We start from the raw sequence: 20,348 nt of genomic DNA, 5'->3' as shown, positions 1-20,348 counted from the left end.
TATACAACAAAATGTACCCCTTATAGCAGACAGATTGAGTCTCCATAAATGTCTACACCTCTGTAACCACCACCCCAGTGAAGATGTAGACCATTTCCATCCCTCCATAAAGATCCCTGTGCCTTCCCTAGTCCGTCCCCCACTAATTCTTGACCCAAGGCAAATGCTGATCTGCCTTTTACTGTTCTAGATTAGATTTGTTCCTAGAGTTTCATGGAATGTACTCTTGTATGTGCATCAAAGTTTTGTCCTTTTTTTTTAAAAGATTTTATTTATTTATTTTAACAGAGAGATAGCGAGAGCAGGAACACAAGCAGGGGGAGTGGGAGAGGGAGAAGCAGGCTTCCTGCCGAGCAGGGAGCCCGATGCGGGACTCGATCCCAGGACCCTGGGATCATGACCTGAGCCGAAGGCAGACGCTTAATGACTGAGCCACCCAGGCGCCCAAAGTTTTGTCCTTTTTATTGCTGGGTGACATTCTATTGTGTGGATACACCACAATTTGTTTATCCAGTTACCTGCTGTTGGATATTTGGGTCCAAACATTGGAAACATTGTTTTGGCTATTACAAATAAATAGCCAGATTTTGGCTATTACAAATAAAGCTGCTGTGAATATTTTTATACTAGTCTTTGTGTGGACATAAATTTTTTATTACTCTTAGGAAAAATAGCAGAGACTGGGGATTGCTGGATCCTCTGGTATGGCAGGCAGGAATTTGGCCCCCATAATTTTTGCCTGCCGAGGGTGCACCTGTGATGCTAGAAAGGACTTTGCAGATGGGATTAATGTGGCCAATCAACGGACTTTAAGACAGGGAGATTATCCTGGGCCAAACTGATGGAGCCAATGTGATCCCATGGAAGTATCGGAAAAGGAGGGCAGAAAAGGCAGGGAGAGCTCTTCTAGGAGGGGAGGTCAAAGAGTGAGAAGGACCCAGGCACCACTGCTGAGGTTGAGTGTGGAGAAAGGAGGCCATGAGCCAGGCGATGCAGACAGCCTTTAGGAGAGGAGAATGACCCCCGACTGGCAGCCAGCCAGGAAAAGGGGCCCTCCATCCTATAGCTGTATGTAGCTGAATGCCATCAACAACCGAAAGCGAGGGAGTCTGGAAGCATATCGTCTGCCAGAGCCTGTGGATAAGCACCCAGGCTGGCTGACACCCTGATTCTCAGCCTAATGGGACTCACAGCAGAGAAACCAGTCAAACTTACTGGACTTTCTGACATGGCAGAAGTGAGATAATAAATCTGTGTTGTTTTAAGCCATTAGTTGCTGCTGTAACAAACTTACCACATAAGTTTGTTAAAGCAGCAATGAATGGATATGCAAACTAATGTATATGTTAAGTGTGTGTATATAAGAAACTGCCAAAGCCTTCCCAATTTTATATCCCCATCAGGAATACGATTTTATACAATTTTATATCCCCATCAGGAATAGTATGTGAGTTGCAGTTGCTCGATATCCTTGCCAACACTTGTTATTGTGAGGCTATCTTTCGTTTCAGCTGTTCTGTTGGGTGTGTGGTCATATATCGTTAGGGCTTTAATTTCTATTTCATTTGTAGATTGTCTGTTGCGATGTGCCTGTTCAGATCTTCTGTGTGTTTTTTATTGGGCTGCCATCTTACGGAGTTGTGAGAGAGGTTCAGATTCTGTATTTAAGTTCTCAGAAGACCTGTGCAATGCGTCTATTTGTTCATAATTTGTGGCTTTTTCATGTCGTTAACGGTGTCTCTGGAAGGACATTTTTTATCTTGTTGAAGTCAATTTTACTTTTTTCTTTGGTTCATTCCTTCTAAGTTGGAAAAATTTTACTTATCCATGATTTAAACATTTTTCTCCCATTTCTTCTTCTCAAAGTTTTCTAGCATTAGCTTTTACAAATGCCTGTGATCTACTTTGAGGTAAGAGTTGAGGTTCACTTTTTTTTTTTTTTTTTACATGAATACCGAATTGTTTCAGCGTCGTTTGTTGGAAACGGTTCTTTACCTGTTTAATTCCTTTGGCCCCTTTATCACATTTGTTGACTATATATACATGGGTTTATTTCTGGACTTTTTATTTTCCACTGATAAGTCCACCCTTATGCAAATATCACTCTGTCCTGATTACTGTAGCTTTGTATTAGGTCCAGAAACTAGGTAGTATACCTTCTCCAGCTTTGTATTAGGTCTTTTATATTTCCATCTGGATTTCATAATTAGCTCATGAATTTCTACAAAAAAGCCTTGATGGGATTTTGATCTGGATGGCATTGAATCTGTGTATCTCTGTAGGGAGAGTTGAGGTAGGAATAGAAAAAGATTAAAAAAAAATTAATGGTTGAAAACTTTGGGAATCGGATAATAACCCACATATGCAAGGAGCTCAATAAATCCAAAGGGGGGATAAGCAACAAAGAAAAGCTCACATTGTAATCAATACCCCAAAACTTATGTAAACAGAAAATCTTAAGAACAGAGGGGAAAAGACCTATTCTGTAAACAGATTCAGAGAAAATTTATCGGAAACAATACAAGCCAGAAGATAATGTAGTAACATTTAAAATGCTGCAAACTGTCAATCTAGAAAGTTTTTAAGATTTATTTATTTGAGAGAGAGAGGGAGAGAGAGGGAGGGAGAAGCAGAGGGAGACAGAATTTCAGGCAGACTCCGTGCTGAGTGCGGAGCCCACTGTGGGGCTCAATCTCACGACCCTGAGATCACGACCTGAGCCGAAACCAAGAGTCAGATGCTTAACCGACTGAGCCACCCAGGCACCCCGCTATTTAGAATTCTATATCCAGTGGAAACATCTTCCCCAATGATGGTAAAATAGATGATCAGAAAAACAAAAAGTTAAAGGAAAGTCTTCATATAGGAGGAAAATGACCTGAAATGGAAAATTGGATCCATACAAAGGAATGAAGAGCCTTGGAAGCAGTAAATGTGTGTTAAATATAAAAGACCTACTATCTAGAAAAGATCTATAAAATGTGAGTAGCTAACATGGCAAGAGTAGAGATAAAGGGGAATGCTAAAGAATACTCAGTTGTGCCAAAAAAAAAGGCAGAAAAAGAGGGAAAAGGAAAAATTAATATATAGAAAAATAGAAAATAGCAAGAAGGTAGACTTGAAAGCCAAAACCTGAAAGGTCTACACACTTCAGTTAAAGGACGGCTGTACTGGGAGTGCATGTGGAGCTTGAGAACCAGGAGTCTGGCAAAGGCACAGTCCACCTCTCTCCGTATGCAGCCTTGTCATACTTGAACTCCTGCACCACAACGTAAGGACTAGACTGCAACCTCTGCAACCTCGGCTCTTTTTTTTTTTTTTTTTAAAGATTTTATTTATCTGAGAGAGAGAATGGGAGACAGAGAGCATGAGAGGGGAAGGGTCAGAGGGAGAAGCAGACTCCTCGCTGAGCAGGGAGCCCAATGTGGGACTCGATCCCGGGACTCCAGAATCATGATCTGAGCTGAAGGCAGTCGCCTAACCAACTGAGCCACCCAGGCACCCCTGCAACCTCGGCTCTTATGGAGTAAGATAACTTTGTTACAGGTGAAGACATTTTCCCCAGGAATGGGGAAACCCAGAGCCGTAGCATTCTTCTCTGACTCTGTTGATGACCATCAAGCCACAATCCCACTGACTATTCTGTTACCTAAAGACTACATTGTACTTCAAGCTAACTTGCAATAACTTGTACATAAAATCAAAAGGGGAAGGAGAGAGAATAAAATGATTAACATAGACAAATAAACATATACATATAACAGGCAAATAGAAAATATGCAAAACTGCTTCAGTCCTCATGTCATTTCTGAAATTGGTCCTGTGACTAAAATTGCCCTGTTCTCAGCCACTATCTCAGGTGGTTGGGATTTTTTTTTTTTTTTTTTAAATCTAGTGGAGTGACCTTAACCTACCTTCCTGAAGGTCCGAGTCCTCATTTTCCTGCCTTGTTTGGATTACTGGAGTTTCCTATTAACCTTTATTATAGAGCACGGTATCCAAAGAGGTGCCCCAGAAAACCATCTGGTTTCCACACTGCTTCCTTGGCCTCCATTGTGTAAAAGCAACCCAGTTTCCCCTGGCTACCCAGAATCAGTTCCTACAGCCAAGAGATTAACAGCCTCCCCTCTTTGTTCTGCTTGTTGGTCCAGTGGCACGAAGAGACTAAACCATCCAGGTGGTTATCTCATGTTCTGATTCCCTGAAACCATGGGTTATGTACCCGGGGGAACCGTTCCTCCCTTGGGGACTAAGGTCTCCAAACTGGCAGACCCCAGTTGCTGAGTTGGGAATCAGACATTTTGTGAGTTGGTTATTAAGTGTCATGGTAAGAGGAGCCTCCTGCACTTGCACCCCTTGAATCCCAGATCCATCCATGCAATCTGGCTGTGGGAGAGACCGTGCCATGCTCCGGGTTCTGATTCAGAGCATCTGCTGCCTCCTGTAAGACAGAATTCCATTTTTTCGGGGGATTCTGTTCCACCTGCTGCCACAGCGGAGTCTTGAGGAAGCCATCCCACCTTTCAGTTGGCCAGCCATCTCTGGGTGACGGGTGCTGACTGCTCTTCTTGACCCTGGACCAACACCAGGTTTCCTGTGGTTTCTGTATTTCTGTTACGGCTGGCTTGTTGATGCTCACAGTTGCTTATGTCCTCTGCTTTCTTCCATGACTGGATATCCTTGGGTAAATCCTTCCCCCTCTCTCTGGATCTTTGAATCTCCACCTGAAGAGTGGGAGGTCTGGACGTGATCATCCTTTTTACACCTTTCCCTTCTGAGTTTTTCTCTGCTGACCTTGCAGGGTTGCTGTGAGATTAGTAGGGACAGTGTGGATGAAGGTGAATTGTTAGCACGAGGGGTGGTGCACACGGGAGGGTTGGGGCACGATGCCTTCTCCTCATTGTTGGTATCTGTGTCCAGACCTTGACTTCCGTTCAGTCTGGAGCTGCCCTCCACTTTCATGTGGTCCTGTCTCTATGCCAGAACTCTGGGATCAGTGCTCCTATTTGTGGATGTGGACTGGGATCTGTTGGTGGGGATGAGGAAGGGGCAACCTTGTGGGGAAGTCAGGGCAAGAATGGGGAGGAGTCTGGCGCTTCCAGTCTGCCTCTTACTGCCTCCCTCTCCCCACTTCCCCTGCACAGAGGCGCATGTGCACGCGTGCACACTCTCTCTTGCCTTTCCAAACAGGTGCATGTGCTCTGGAGTCCACCACACTTAACGAGGAGACAGCCACTCCAGGCTCTTCTTCCTGCCCGATCCCTGGCCTGATGCTGCGCTTGGCAGTGGCAGCAGGCCTACGAGGAAATACACTATGCTTTCCCTGGGTTGTTTTTGAGATGAAGACCTAAAAATATTCCCCTCTATAATTGGTTATCCAATCAACCATGCAAATAAGCACTATGCCTGAGCCTATAGGAAACGAGGCAGGAGGCCCGAAACTCCGAATCACACCAGCTTTGCTTGCCTTGTTTTAAAAATGTGCTTGGGCTCTGAGCCTGAGGGTCTAGAGCGGAGGATGTGCTGGGTGGGTTTCCATGGAGGCAGGCACTTGACACTGATTTTAGGTCTACCTGGTGGGTTGAGGGCACAGCGGGGGAAGGGTTTGGTGTCCTGGGGAGTTTCGGAGGCGGTGTTACTAGATATAGTTGGGACGATTTGACTTTACCTTAAACGCTATTCCAGCCTCTGGGCCTTTCTTCTGTGTGATGTCTTCCTTCCCTTCCCCCTCCACTTCCTGCACAGCTGGACCGCCCCATCCTCCTTTCCGCTGTCAGGACCAGCCCTGCGTTGCCTCCCGGCACTCTGTCTGTCACAGAAACAGCCTCTCCCTGTCCTTGTGCACAGTGCTCATGTGTGCAGAGCTCGCTGGGTGCTCTGTTCTCTCCCCCGATTCTCCCTGAGGCTCTCTGGTCACTGTGGGGGTGGTGGTGAGTAGGGAGGCAGGGAGAGCCAGGTCAGAGTTTGGGCTAAGAGCAGGGGCTTTGGAACAGCATGCCTACTGCTCTGTGACCTTGGCTAAGCCGCTTTGCCCTTCTGGGCCTCAGTTTCCTCACATGGAAAACACAGAGGAATACTGCCAGTTTCAGAGTGAAGGCTACTGAACTGATAACCGATCACTGAAAAGACTTAGCACGTGGCTGGCTCAGAGTCAGGGCTCAGTAAATGCTAGGTGGGGGGTGGTCGAATTTCCTGGTGGAGGGAAGGCAGTGCGGGGAGTAGGCGGCTTAGCCCGAGGGTGCGGTCAGTTGTGGCTTCTCAGCAAGGGCTGTCGATGGTTAGCTAACTGGACTATTCCATGCCGGCTCCAGCTGCTAGCTGGTGCTGGAATAGTGCCTGGTACCCCACGAGGGGCCCAGCAGGGGAGGAGGGAGCACTCCCACGGGAGCACCCTGGGCTGGGAGAGGCAGGATGGAGGCGTCTGCATGCAGCTGTGGTGTGCTTGACCTGGGGTTGGAACAGAAGCTTTGTAAGGAGAGTGCCTTCTGTCCTTTTCACCTTCTGCCCCAGCACCCAGGACAGGGCCAGGTGCAGAGAAGGTGCTCGGTCCGTGTCCGGGGGGGTGGGGGAGGAATGGCCCCAGGCTCTAAGCCCCAGCTCTGGCAGCGCCTCTGCCCCTGGTAACCCTGACCAGCTCCCGTGCCCCCCCACCCTGGTGCAGGAGGGCTCAGGCCTGGTGGCTCCCCAGGCTGCATCTCGGAGTCATCCTGCAGCTGCCCTCCACACAGCATTTCACCTCAGCTGGGCTTTTGCAGAGCTCGGTGGAGAGGCCAGAGCGTGAAAGGTCCGGTGGGCTGACCGGCCGTGAGGGCGCCAGGTCCTGGCAGTGCCGTGGGCAGCGTGTGGCTGGCCTCACGTGGCCGGTAGGAGCACTCAGCTTGTGGACAGCCTTGATTTGTGCTGACGCTGAAGGACTTCCCTGGCAGCCAGGTTTGCAGCTGTTGCCACTGCAGAGTTACAGGCAAGAGCGAGTTCTGACGATGGGAGCCTCGCCGTCCCTCTGCTGGTCAGAAGGCTCTAGTGTCCGGCTGGCCGCAGGAGAAAACTTCTGAGCAGGGCGTTCAAGGCCCTGGAGATGCTTTGGCCCCGTCGGCATTTCTCGTGTCCCCTTTTGCTCAACCCCAGACCCCAGGCCCCCCAAACCACGCAGCAGTCACCTGTTTGCTGGTCCCCAAACGTGCTCAGAACCCTGATTTTTCACATGGACATTCACTGCACCTGTCTCCCCACTGTGCACACCCTTGCTCTATGGGCTTTCACTCTTCCTTCCCTGCTCAGATGCCTCCCGTAAGGAGCCTCCTCGCCGTGATGAGAATGACTTCTTTCCTCCCACGTATAACGCATAGCACCTAGAGCATACCTCGGTCCCTCTAGCACCTTTCGTGTCTGTAAGGTATGGTTCAAGTGTTGGCTTTGCTGTCGACCAGACTGGCTCCACCACTCCCTAGCCATGTGACCTTGGGTAAGTTATTTCACTGCTTGGGCCATAATGTCATTATCGGTGAGGTGGGGTGAGCAGCTCTGAGGTTGCAGGGGTTTGTGACATGATGTATTTACAGCTCTTTGCAGGTGGCAGCCAGTAGGCCCTCACAAGGTAGCTGCCACCACGTCTCCCCTGTGCTGGTTCAAGTCCGTTTCACTGGCCAGCTACACCTCCTTCCATGCAGAAGCGGCATGTGAAGTATGAGCGTGAGGGCAGGTCCAGTCAGGATGCAGAGACCCTGCTCCATGGCTCTAATTTCCACCCCCTCCCCACCCCCACAACCCCTGCCCCTCACCCAGCGCTGTTCGTGGACCCAGTCTGAATAGGAAGTGGGCGAATGGGATTTTGAAGTTGCTTATGCTTTCTCTCTCCTGGCCCTCAGAAAATTAACAGTCAGAATTGGAATTAGGTGTGGGAAGGTCTCCATTCTCGCCCTTGTTTCTCAGTGAAGATCATAGTTCCAGGTTATTCCCTTGAATTAATTAATTTGGCAAACCTTTGTGTGGCATTGGTGATGTGCCTGGGCTGTGGGGTGCTGGGAATGATAACCAGCATTCTTAGATGGGTGTGCATTCTCCAAGTACCTTCAGTGGTGCTGACTGGTGTGGCTCCCACAGTGTTTGATGTGGCTGAGGGGCCACTGCCACTGTTACCATCCTCATTTCACGGAGGATTTGGAGCTCAAGCCCGCATCTTCTGGCTCTAAGTTCGTATCCTTCCCCTGTTCCACTTGAGCTCCTTGTTCGTTGGAGGGTCAGTGGAGGATCCTTCTACAGAGCTTACCTGGCCCACCAGTCTGGAATGGAAGGCTTCCTTGTCATCTCTCTCTTAAAGATTTATTTATTTATTTTAGAGAGAGAGACCATGAACAGGAGGTGCAAAGGGAGAGAGAGAGAGAGAGAATCTCAAGCAGACTCCGCACTGAGCGCGGAGCCTGAAGCAGGGCTTGATCTCACAACCCTGAGATCACAACCTGAGCTGAAACCAAGAGTCGGACACTCAACTGACTGAGCCACCCAGGTGCCCCTGATCCATCTCTCTTTTAAGTGTGATGAACGCTGGGCAGGTGCAGAGGAAGGGGGAAGTGGTCCCCCTCTACCAGAAATTTATAAACTCCCTACAGTGGCTAGGACACATATCTTTTTGAACAAAGAGTTATTGAGTATCTGCTTTATGCCTGGCACCGTGCTAAGAGTTGGTAATATGGGGACAAATTGGACAGAAAAAATATCTTAGGCTTCTGGCTGTGCAAACAGGCAGTTTAACAAGGGAAAGAAATAAATAATCAAAATAGGTAGATTGTTATAAGTGCTATGAAGAAAATTAATGAAAAATTAAATAGCAATACAGGTGGAACACAATAAAATGAGAACACACCAAGATAAATTATAGGTCCGTCATGTATCCATTCTGGAAAGGCCCTGGTCCTGCCTCCTGCTCTTTAAAGCAGAGAAATGCAGTGTGAGAGGGTGGGGTGGGCTTCTAGTGAGCGGGATTTCCATGGGCAGTGGATACGGAGGGGTCTGGGAAAGGGGAGTGCCTTTTTTGAAAAGGGTATTGAGATCTTTAATTTCTACCATTTGAACCCAGCTCTCGTCCCTCTTTTAAAGCAGAAGAAAACACAAAGGCACAACATTTGTACTTCCATGGTGTGGGAACATTTCTTCCAACTGCAAATTCCCCCTGAGCATTTGTGATCATACATTTGCATAAGAACTTGGTTTGCATCCTACATTTTGGGGATAAGCAGATACACGCGGACTTGTGCGGCAGAAAGGACTATATAGTTCAGGGCGGCTTCTGAAAGATTCCACTGCTGTGGGAACTTGAACGTCAGATGAGGACTGGGGGCAGCAGAGAAGGGGGGGAGGCGGGGCAGGTGTGGGTTCTGAGGTCTTGAAGAAGAAGGAAGGAATGCTCCATCCCGCAAGGGCTAGCCATGACTCTGCCCTAGGAGCCCAGGCCCCAGAACACTGAGAAAGGATCAAGAAGGGTGCTTTCTAAATGAGGACGAGAACATACAGGGCGTGCACACAATCTCAGCCCCTAGTTTGAAACGCCATTTCCTCTTCTGTCCTGAACCCTCCCCTCTCCCCAATAAGTAACAGCTTAGGGGATGTCCTTTTATTACAAATGAATACAGCCTTGCCTTAAACACTATGATAAAAGCCTGAGCTGGTAGGTGAAGGAAAAAAAGGGAATACACCACAGTTGGGAATTCACAAAGGTCCGTATGCTGGGGACTGGGGTGTGGTTCCCTGAACTTTTCTCACGGCTCCTACTTGAGGCTGAATATTGGCTGCCTTGGGTTTTGACTATGTGTCTCCTTCATGTTGTCTTTTCAAAATCTCTGTCTCAGGACTAAGCCAGAGAGCGCTCCAAAGGGATCACAGGTGTGTCCAGAGCCAGCCTTGCGTCTTTGTACGGAGGGGTGGGGAGGGCTGGTGGTGATAAGAAAATGTCGAGTGTGTGCCGTTTGCAAGTTGCCTCAGGAGAGGAGCTAGGGAGAACGAACCAAGGTCATAACACAGCTAAATATACATGTGTGAGGAAAATCAAGGATTGGACATCAGCAGAGGTTTTTAAGATAGGGTACAGGCAGCGATAACCGTAAAAGGGAAAAACGGATACAGTAGGACTTCATCATGACGACAAACTTGTGCTCCTCAAAAGCTTGCTGTAAAGGAAATGCATAAGCAAGCCTCCAACTGGGAGAAAGCAAGTACTAAACGTAACCGACGGACTTGTACTCAGGATGCAGAACACGTTCAGGCAACTGAATGATAATAAAGAATCTCAATTTAGAAAATGGGCGGAAGATGTAACGTATTTTTTAAATTTTATTTATTTTCCCTTTTGGCTCATCTACTCTCCTGTAACATACTTTTAGCAGAAATGGTCAAGGGCCGATGAAGAGAGGTTCAACGTTATTGACGTCAGAGAAATGTGAGTTAAAACCGAGTGGCACGCTGCTACATGCCCATCAGTGTGACTAAAGTGAAGACAGGTGATAATGTCAGATGTGGGGGAGGATGTGAAATAGGCGGGCACTCTCACACGTGGTGGGTGGGTGGGGCCATAGTGGTACCAACGCTTTGGAAAAGCCTCAGGCGGTTCTTGGTGAGGCTTATTAACACAGCAGTTTTATTCCTGGATATTTACCCGAGAGAAAGGAAAACCTGTATACAAATGATAATAGCAGCTTTCTCCATAATAGAAAAAGTCCTGGAACCATATAGGGGTCCCTCAATAGGAGAAAGTCCTCGGACCGGCAAAACTAATCTACGATGAGAGCGAAATCATGGTTGCTGCCAGAGAAGGTGGGGTAGGTAGGGTCTGGGGAGAAGAGGCTCAGCAGGACTTTTTGAGGGGATGGTAATGTTCTGTATCTTGATAGGGGGGCGTGCATTTGTCCAGACTCACAAATAGCACCCTTACGAGTAATGCATTTCTCAATAGGCAAATTTCGCTTTAAAAACCCTGTATATATCAAACTCCAGAAAATAGTGTGGTGCTCAAGGGTTTAGGGATGAAGTGTACAGAGGTCTGTATGGTGTTTTGAAGTGTATCTCAAAATAAGCTGCACTGATGTATGGATCGAGGGGTAGCTAGCCAAAGCACACATAGCAAAATCTTCATTGTGCAATTTAGGGGTGGATATATGGGTAGTCACAGGAACATCCTTTCGGCTCTTCTGTGTGTTTGAAAAGGTTTTTAATGTTAGGATAAATATGCTCAAGTGGAGGGTGCAAGTTGCAGTAATACGAGTGAAAAATAATTGTGATTTATTGCCCTTGTTACACAGGGCTATTTTGCTTATCTTCTTCAAAATTCCATTAAAACCTGCCACAGGAGCCTCTGCGATGTAGCTGATTTATCAACTTCGAAAGAGTCCTTCCATCCTGCTGGACTCATTTGTATCACCTGGATACCTTTGAGCTCATTTTCTCACCACAGTTACGATTCCCTCCCCCACCAGGAATGTGATCCTCCCCAAGGTGTGTTTCCCGAAGTGCTGAGGGCTCAGAGCCGCTTTGGAAGGGTTGCTTTCACTGTTCATTTAGAGAACAAAAAACCAACAAGCAGAAGGAGAGTGGGACCTAGCGGTGGGGAAAGACTCCGAGTTCACTCCATAATCTGAAATCTACTCGGTGACCAAAACAAAGTTGCAGCTTTTGAGTAAAGATTTAAAGAAAGGCTGAACTGGGACATCTGTTTCCCTCTGATGACTATCCCCTACCTCCCGAGTGACGGCGGATGTCGTGTGCAGGAGCCGTAGCGGCTGTTCGTTCTGACTTTCAGGCCGTGAGACAAAAATGCCGGAGACGTTGTTCAAGTACAATGTCAGGCAAGCCTTTCTGTGGGGAGGGGAGGTTTCTAAGCCGTAGATAATCACAGAGTGAACTGAGGACAGAGATTAGATCAATACTCCTTTCTTCTTTGTTTTCCTGGAATGAAGTCAGAGCAACATTGTTCTCATTTTTATTTGCAATGAACCTGATTTTTGAACTGATCTGTGTCATAATCACAGGAAAGGCAAACCAGAAGAAAGGAGATTCAGGACGTTGGCTGGTTACTTCTTGCGCGATGAAAGAAAACAGCAGAAAGTGACCAGAAAGGAATTTGCGAAGCTTGTAGATAATTTGCTGCCACCCCCATTTCTCTTTGACCTTCACATCTGTTGATGAGTTTGCAACGAATTAAAATAAGTCATGTGGTGGGGCACCTGGTTCCCCAGTGCCGTGTTGTTGGAGGGGTGGGCTAGTTGTGTGTGCAGAGGTTTGGTAAACCTGATGCGGAGAGAATGTGGGGTCCCATGGAGTCACCTGCTGCAGCCCCTGGCTTCGGGGCAGGTGGGGGAGCCAAGTGACAAAACTCACAGAATGGGTGGGGAGCAGAGGGGAAGGAAGTTTTGTTTCTCGTCCTGCTGCTTGGCGTTTTTCTAGGTTAGCTTAGAAGTTGGAGTCTGGCCAAGGAGATACACAGAGTTAGTGGAATTCTAGAGCGGAGGGGTCTGGAGCCCACTGTATTCCTCCTCATTAAAAGTGGGGCTCGTCAGAGATGTTTTCAAGTCTGGACTCTCCCTGCTTGGTGCGGTGGGCTCGGGTGGGTCGGCGCTGCCCCATGCCTGCGCCCTCGTGGTCAAAGGGCTGCAGAACAGGTGGCGGCTGATGGCCAAGTTCTAGAAAGGCCTGCTCTAAAGTCATTTCCGTGCCTCTGGTCTCGAAGTAGCTTAGAACCGTGACTGTGGCCTGAGTATTTAGGGACAGTGTGGTCACACAGTAAGATCCTGACTGATTTTGACGATCAGATGGAGGGGAGAAGTGGGGCAGGTATGGCAGATGATAGAGGCAATCTGGAAGGTGGAGAAAAAGATAAGATGGGAAAGGCTGAAAGGTGAACTGGAGCCACAGGAAGGAGGCCCTTGGGAACAGCCCTCAAGGAGGGAGGGACCTGTAACATGCCCCATGGCCCTGAGCCAATCCCTCTAATTTTTTTCCCCCTCAAACATGGATGAAGTGACAGTCAAGTGTTCTCGTGCAGGGGAAAGTTTAGCCATAGCTACTGTCTGGGTTGAGGACGTTGGACAAATTTGTCCTCTGCGAGCCTCAGTTTACCCATGTGTATTTCACTGGTTGAGGAATCTCACGTCGCACATGGCACGGTTTGATGTTTGCAATCGCTGCTTCACAAGCCCCCACCCCCACCCCCACCCCAACCTCTCCCGTGTCTTCGTACCGTCCTGGGCGGACTCTACCTTTGCAGTCCCTTTCAGTTCTTACCCTGGAGTGTTTTAACCTGATATAGGGCTCCCCCACCCCACGACTGCCGTCCCCACCAGCCTCCCTCCCTCCCCTGCCCCACAGCAGCTCCAAGTGCTCCATTTTTGAGGAAGGGGAGAAGGGAGAGCCATAATAGGATAAACACCTTTTCCCCAAGCTGGGCACGACAGAGGATTTCCTCCTGCTTGGTTTTGCAGCCTCTGTAGCTAAAACGGGCCAGGTGGCAGCCCCTCCCTTTGACAGGTGTCCAGGTGCGGGTCCCCCACGGGGTCGGTGTGGTGGTGTTCTGCGGAGGGCCTGCTGACACTTCCCCACCTCACAGGCCCTGACCTGGGACATGGGGCTCTGGCTCAGCCGCTCTCATCCCTACTGCACAGCCTCTGTCACTATGGTGACTGACCTCTCATGGTGACCAGTCCCCTTGGGTGAGGTCCCAGAGACGACTCACACCTAGTAAGTACCCTGTGGGGTCCGCTTGGCTCATGGGAAGCTCACAGGTCCTTGCCAGGCCAATAGGCAGCACGATGACTGTCCTGCCACTTTGCTTTTCCCTGTTTGGGGAAGGGGGGAGCATCAGCTCAGGACTGTGGGGGATAAGATGCTCTTTTTTCCTTCTTGCAGGCAAGACCATCTTTGATTCTCCTGAGTCTTTATCACTTGGATTTAGGAAGGGTGGCCTCCCCAACACTGAAGTCTCCACAAGGCCGACAGCCCGATAACTCCATGTCCCCCTCCTCAAGCCTCCTCAGACTGTAGTCATGGGGGTGGCAGGTGGGTGATGATAGAGGGCTGGCTTAGTAAGCCCTGGGCAGGGAGCACCTAGTCCTATTTGTTGGTTATTTAAAAATTGAGGTACTTTGTGCTTCTTTCCATCAGGGAGCCCTGTCCTTTAAGACCTGGGTAATAAGAACCTTCTCACCCAGCTTTAAAAAAACAGAAAGTGGAGAATTTTATCCTTACTGCCACTTCCTGTTACACCTTATCTGCACCCATGCATAAACATCAAAGGCAGAAACTGTGCCCTTTCTTTAGGACTATCTTTTGGTGGCTTTGGTGTTCTTTCTGTGTTGGTTTTATTTGTCAAGTCTGAGGATCATTTCTTGTGGAAGGATGGATGTTGAGTCTTATTTAAGGCTGTTACAATCTCCCCAGCCCCCAAACCTTAGAGAGTCAACATGCTCTGTTCTGGGTCTGCTGTACGCTTAACATCCGTGCTGACAGACCAAATTATAGTACTCCCTAACCCGATTCTAAAGGATGAATGCCACGGCACTGAAAGTATTTTGCAGAAACTATTATTTTAACTAATTTTCACAGTGGCTATGGTTTTTTTATAGTCTCGTAGGAACTTTGGTTAAATACAGAGTAAAAAACCAAAAGCTTCTTTGGGAATAATGGGGAATCAAGTCCTTCAAGGTCTTTCAGAAAGTAATCCCTAAGTAGCGGTCGCTTTTGTGCTTGCAATTCTGAATTGTAGCGTGTACCTCCAAACCAAGCTGAGCACCGTGTGTGACCATGCATGCGTGTGCTTCAGAAAGCCTCAGTGGTCACTGTAATTGTCGTGCCTGTATGTTTTCACGGGAAGCAGCAAGGAAGGACGATCAGAACCCGTGTTTAAAAATGTGTGCGTAAAGATTTGTGCAGGCATCCCACACCTGTCTTGGCTATTAAGCACAACTGTTACACTATTCATCTCAGAAGAAGGATCCGAGCTAGATAATCACTAGTGTTCTCCTTTCCTCTCTCTGGCAGAGAAGTGAAAGCTAAGAGCATTCTCTCTCACGGGCAGTCAGGGTCCAGAGCAAGGGTCACCAGACTTTCTGTGTCAAGAGCCGGATGGTAAATAGTTTAGGCTACGTGGCCATGCCCAGGCAACCACAGACAGTGCGTAAACAAATGAGCATGCCGTGCTGAAATGAAAGCATGGTGATGAGAATCTGGCGGCGGACGGGCTTTGGTCTGTGGGCTAGGATTTGCCAACCCCTAGTCTAGGGAGACGTACAAGTTTTGAGTTGTCACTGGTAGTCTAATGTAACCCAAGAAGGTGGCACAGCTTGCCTGGTTGCTTTCACGCGGACACGAGTGTCCTTCGGTGATCGCTGGCTAGGCTGGACGGTCAGGCTGGTTTTCGGTCTCCTCCGACCGCAGGTGAGCCCATCTTCCACCCGGACACACACACATGAGCATTTCCCTACCGGGACACACTAGGAGGGCAGAGGTGGTGGACCGAGCACTCAACCTTGGGGTGTGTGCGAACGTGAAGCCCAAATACACAGGTGGTGGTGGTCCTCGGTACTCCACCTGTGCATCGCAGATTGTCACGAGAGCAGTGTATTTATTTCAACACACATGCACTGGAGACCGACAACACATTTGCACTTGGTGATACTGTTTGTAGAGACAGACTCACGGCAAGCGGAGTCGCGTGCCAGACCTCAGCCGGGAGCTGAGGACAGAGAGAGTCCTGGCTCCTGAGGCACCTGCTCTTGTGTCTGACCTCTAAGTTGGTTATTCTGAGAAGTCAGGCGTGGGGAGACTCGTTTAAAAAGATAAAAGCACATCTTAAAGATTGTTTTCACCCAGAATATGTAACCAAGCAGACATTTACCTGTCAATCTTTTGGAGTAGGGCAAAGGCTTTTTTTTGAGTATTACACATGTACCGGTAAGAGTGTCCATCTTCTTTCTTGCATAAACTATGCCTATGATGTGCCTACAATTTCTGGTCACATTTTATTTAAAAATAGAATAAGAACTTAGATCTTTGAGAAGAAAGCTGAGAGCAAGTCTAAAAGCTTATGGGTTTTCCCTTATCTTGTCTGTCGTGCCACTCATGTCGGATTCAACGACAGAGCCTTCAGCAGTGTTCTTATCCAGTACTTCCGAAGGATGCAGCCTGTTTTTTTTTTTTTTTATGGAAGCAACAACTCTTTTTACACTCCCAACTTGTCACTCCAAGCAGTGTTCACTTAAGTTGGGTAGTCCATCTGCTGTAAAATGGGGAGCAAACATAACCAATTCTTGGTAAGCGTGCAATTCAACTCTTGGGAACAAAAACGTAAGAGCTGTCTAGAAATTGACCTGGGAGCCAAGTGAGTTCAGTATGGCATGGATCTTTGTCTTTATCTTACCCAGAAGGAACAAACAACGTTTGTTCATCCAGTTCACCGGATGCATTGGTTAAAAGGAAATCCATCTGGAGAGCTTCTAGTGTAGGCAAAAAGAGGTCAAGACCTGCACTGCTAGCCTCCACTCCCAGTATCCTAATGGCAGCCATTTATCGGGTGCTTGGGCATTGCCCATGATCTCATCTATTCCTTTGACAATGCATCCACTGACCAGGAAGCCAAGGCTCAGAAGGGTGAAGTGCTTGTGCCAAGTGAGATAGCTGGACCAAACGGGAAATTTCCACCCGAACTGTCTGACTCCACAAATTCACTGTGCTGCCCAGCTGAGGACTGGGAGCCGGACGTCATCCAGGTAGATTTTGTGTTCCTTGTCCTGGCTTATGGATGGGTCTGGTTGTTTAAAAGTCAGTAGCAAACTAGTGGAGTGCAGGCCCTCCGTAGCTGATCCTGCCGCTTGTCTTTCAGACCCCACCCTTTACTTTCCCTTGTCTGTAAAGGAGGCTTGTCTTACCTCCTGTCTTTGTGTGTCTCTCTCTCTCTGGATTCTCCTATGTCTGGGCTGTTAAAAAAAAAAGAGAGAGAGACAAGACTGGGTGTTACAGTTGGACTCTTTGTTCTGGATTTGGATTTTTTTTTTTTTAAGTTTGGCATTTGAGCAGGATCACAAGTTGTAGAAAGTAGTAATTTCCAGACATTTGAGGTCTGATTCACCAGCATTACTGTAATTAAAGGAAAACCTGTATTTGCTCCGTTTTATCCTAACTCACTAAGATGTTTTATAAATAACGAACCTAGATATTTAGAAAATAGCATCCAGTTAGTTGTTTCAGCTTTCCTGGTTCTTTATGTTCAGATATCTCAAAGTGATCCTCATGATCTGCGTTTGCCCGAATGCAAACTTCATCCAGCAGTGGCTCTGGGAAGTGAACTTTACTGACCTGTCAAGGCAGCTTTAAAGTAGAGGACAGAAATTAAGCAGTGTGGCAGTTCTCTTAGGAGGCGTTTATGAAGTCCAGGGCTCAGTGTCATGATTTCAGTTGGTCACAGAGTGTTAATGAATTTTGAATTGAGGCGGTTACGACGAAGCCTATTGCCTCTTCTAACACCAATCACTATTAAAATGATGATGGATCTTAGTGATTATGAAGCCATTAAAAAGGCATCTGCCTGTGCCTGAATTAACAGGATGGATATAGTTTTGAGCTTCCAGATAGCCAAGCAGGACTCTAGTGCCTGTGGTTTCCAGGTATTTGTTTATGATCTTTCCTGTGTTTTCTGAGCCTCCAATACTATTTTTTTGTCCTGGGGCACAATGGCGGCAGCGGTGACTTTGGGATTGGTGTGCCCGCTTCAGCCTTAGCCTCGTGGCAACATAAGGTGACGTGATTGCTCAACTTTCCAGAACCCTGCCCTTGATTCCTTGATTGGAAAGCGGTCCTCTCCCTGCCTCACCCCAGAGCTAGTGGAGACCTTTCTGTGGGATGTTCACAGCCACCAGGGTGACAGCAACCGCTTCATGAGAGCCAGCCAGGTGCGGGGCATCTCCCACCAGCAGTATTCATCCTTAATTACCTGACGGTGGTGGCGTCCCCCGTTGAGAGGATGAGGAACCTGCTGCTGGAGAATCTCTGTGCTCTCCCCGGGCTCACACAGCCAGTCCGAGCATGTTCTTCATCACCCACAGTCTCGTGCCTCCGTACAAGATTCTTCTTTGGGGGAAATCGGTTTACGGTGTGAAAGAAGCTAAGGAAGGAATTCATCTCATCCAGTGAACGAAGACACATGCAAACATGCTCTGCCCAGCTGTAGAGGGGCTTAGATCTGAGCTGGCCCCCCTTTCCATAAAGCAGCTGTATGGATAAGAGGACCCCCTTCTCTCTCGTGTCTCCTTGTGAGTCCCAGTGCCCCTTGCTTTGACAGCTTTGTTCCAAAGCAGCCCCATGCCTGCCTGAGGACCCAGGGGACGCCCGAGTTCTGTTGGCCTTCCTTGGCCTACAGGCTCCAGTCTTGGGTGGGGGCCTGTGGTCCAGGTCTTCAGTGCTCCCTGCCCTGCTTCTTTCTGACCTGTTGTCCTAACAGGCTTAGGACCCGGGGTTGGGGGGCAGGTATCATTCTCTTCTTGTTCCAGTTAGGACTCTTTATGAGCCATTCCCCATGTGGCCTTGAGTGGGTCTTTATCCCTACTGGTGTCCACTGGTGGGTTCAGATTATTGGCTTCTAGAGGTGTGTGTTTAAACTTTTTTTTTTTTTAACTTGACCAACAGTAATAGATACATTTTATGTTGTAACTCCCAAACATGTATTGTTATATCATCTGAAACATGAAATTTGATGAAAATATTTACTCTTACCAAATTTTGCTATTTTCTATGCATTCTGATTTTTTTCCATCCTGTTTTCATTCTTCAAAAATTGCTGGTTGTAAACCACAAAATTAATTTCCTGTGTATTTCATTTAAAAAGTCCTGTCTCTATTACAGTACAAATTCCATGAAGACAGGCGAATGTTAGTCTACTTCCCATAATTGGTGCTCAGTTCATATTGTCAGCTGGTTCTTCTCTCTATGCAAATGCTCTGGAGAAATATTTTTCTGTGCCGAGAAACAGTTTCATTCAAAGGAGAAGGTGACTTGTGTCACTGGTCTGATTTCCTCCTTTCACTACAGCAGTTAGAAATCTCCGAGACATACTAATAAAGCTGTGCCTTCACTGCCTGCATCTTTGTCATGGTCTTACTCCTGCTTCATTTCATTTTCTTTGTTAATTTTCCTCTCTCAGCTTACTCCTTTGTCTTAAATATTTAGAATTTCAGCTGATTTTCAAGTAAAAGTTCTTCAGTGAGAAAGACTCCCAACAAATCAGGGATACCTAAAAGTGGAGAGGATGTGCCCCATGATCTCGCTCTCAGAGCCAAGCCTCTTCACACTTGGCTGTCTACACTGCAGACTGGCTTTTATTAAGAGTTTTGTTTTTTTTTTCAGACATCGAGGGGATCCTATTCATACGATTCCTGTGGTAATGTATCGTGGACATCCTCCCCTGCCTTTTCAAAACACAGCTGTGTAGCATTCCCTTTCTTACCTACTTCAGATTTTCATATTCTTGCTGCCTAGAGTTCTTTTTTGGAGCTAGGCAAGTATTCAACAAAAATTCACTTTGAAAACAATAGTGGCATTGTGGACTAGTCTAGCCACCTGACCAAATAGACTCCTCTAGTAACTGCTTCGGGAACCACCCAACTTTCTGGGAATAGGATTGCTCCACAAGCTCCATTGCTTATGGAGCAATCCTATTCCCTGAGCTTGCTGGGGTGGTGCAGAGCCCTTCCTCCAGCCTCTGGGAGGCGTAAAGTTCTGAGGGAGACATTTGACTGGCAGGGCCAGATCAATGCAAATGACACTTGCAGCTTGGAGTGGGTCTGCAGAGAATCTGTTCTGCTCAGTCATTGACCATGTATTGATTTCCACTTCAAGGCCATGGTTGGGTGGTGCCTGGTTTTTAAGCTACCCAGTGTCTTTTAAATTAACTCAATTTTACCTACTAATTCTAAAATAATGGTGAATTATAGGCATGGAGTTGTTAATCTTCCGAGTGAATGTATTACATACTTTATCTCAATTATAGACACCACACGTTATATATTTTTAAACTTTGATTCATAAATTTATTCAGAAAGAAATGACCTACGTTCTCAGCACATTCCCTGGGAAAGAGGTGACCGTGGCCTAGGGTCGTTCATCACCCAGTGTGGTTTTTCAGGCGGAAGGTCACAGCTGACGAGCTGAATGCTGCCTGCTTCCCACCGCCCCACAGACGCCCATCTTCTGTTTTCACTGCGAGGGGAGGGCAGGTAGCACGGGGGCCCATTTCCCCTCCTGACCGCTATAGGAGTGGCCACAGGCGGGCTGTGGGACGGTCCCGAAAGGTGCAGGAGCAGATTTAGATGGAACCACGT

General features: G+C 47.7%; 1 protein-coding gene across 3 annotated transcripts in view; it reads left to right on the top strand.

Moving 5' to 3' along the window:
- The window catches only part of CACNA1D (calcium voltage-gated channel subunit alpha1 D), a 296,037-nt gene that overhangs the window by 107,407 nt on the left and 168,282 nt on the right, over window positions 1–20,348 (top strand). The gene's annotated exons all lie outside the window — the stretch shown is intronic.

The sequence above is a fragment of the Mirounga leonina genome, unplaced genomic scaffold (assembly GCF_011800145.1).
Source record: "Mirounga leonina isolate KUSES-001 unplaced genomic scaffold, KU_Mleo_1.0 Mir_94, whole genome shotgun sequence".
Lineage (NCBI taxonomy): Eukaryota > Metazoa > Chordata > Mammalia > Carnivora > Phocidae > Mirounga > Mirounga leonina.
This window is presented reverse-complemented; position numbering and strand designations above follow the sequence as displayed.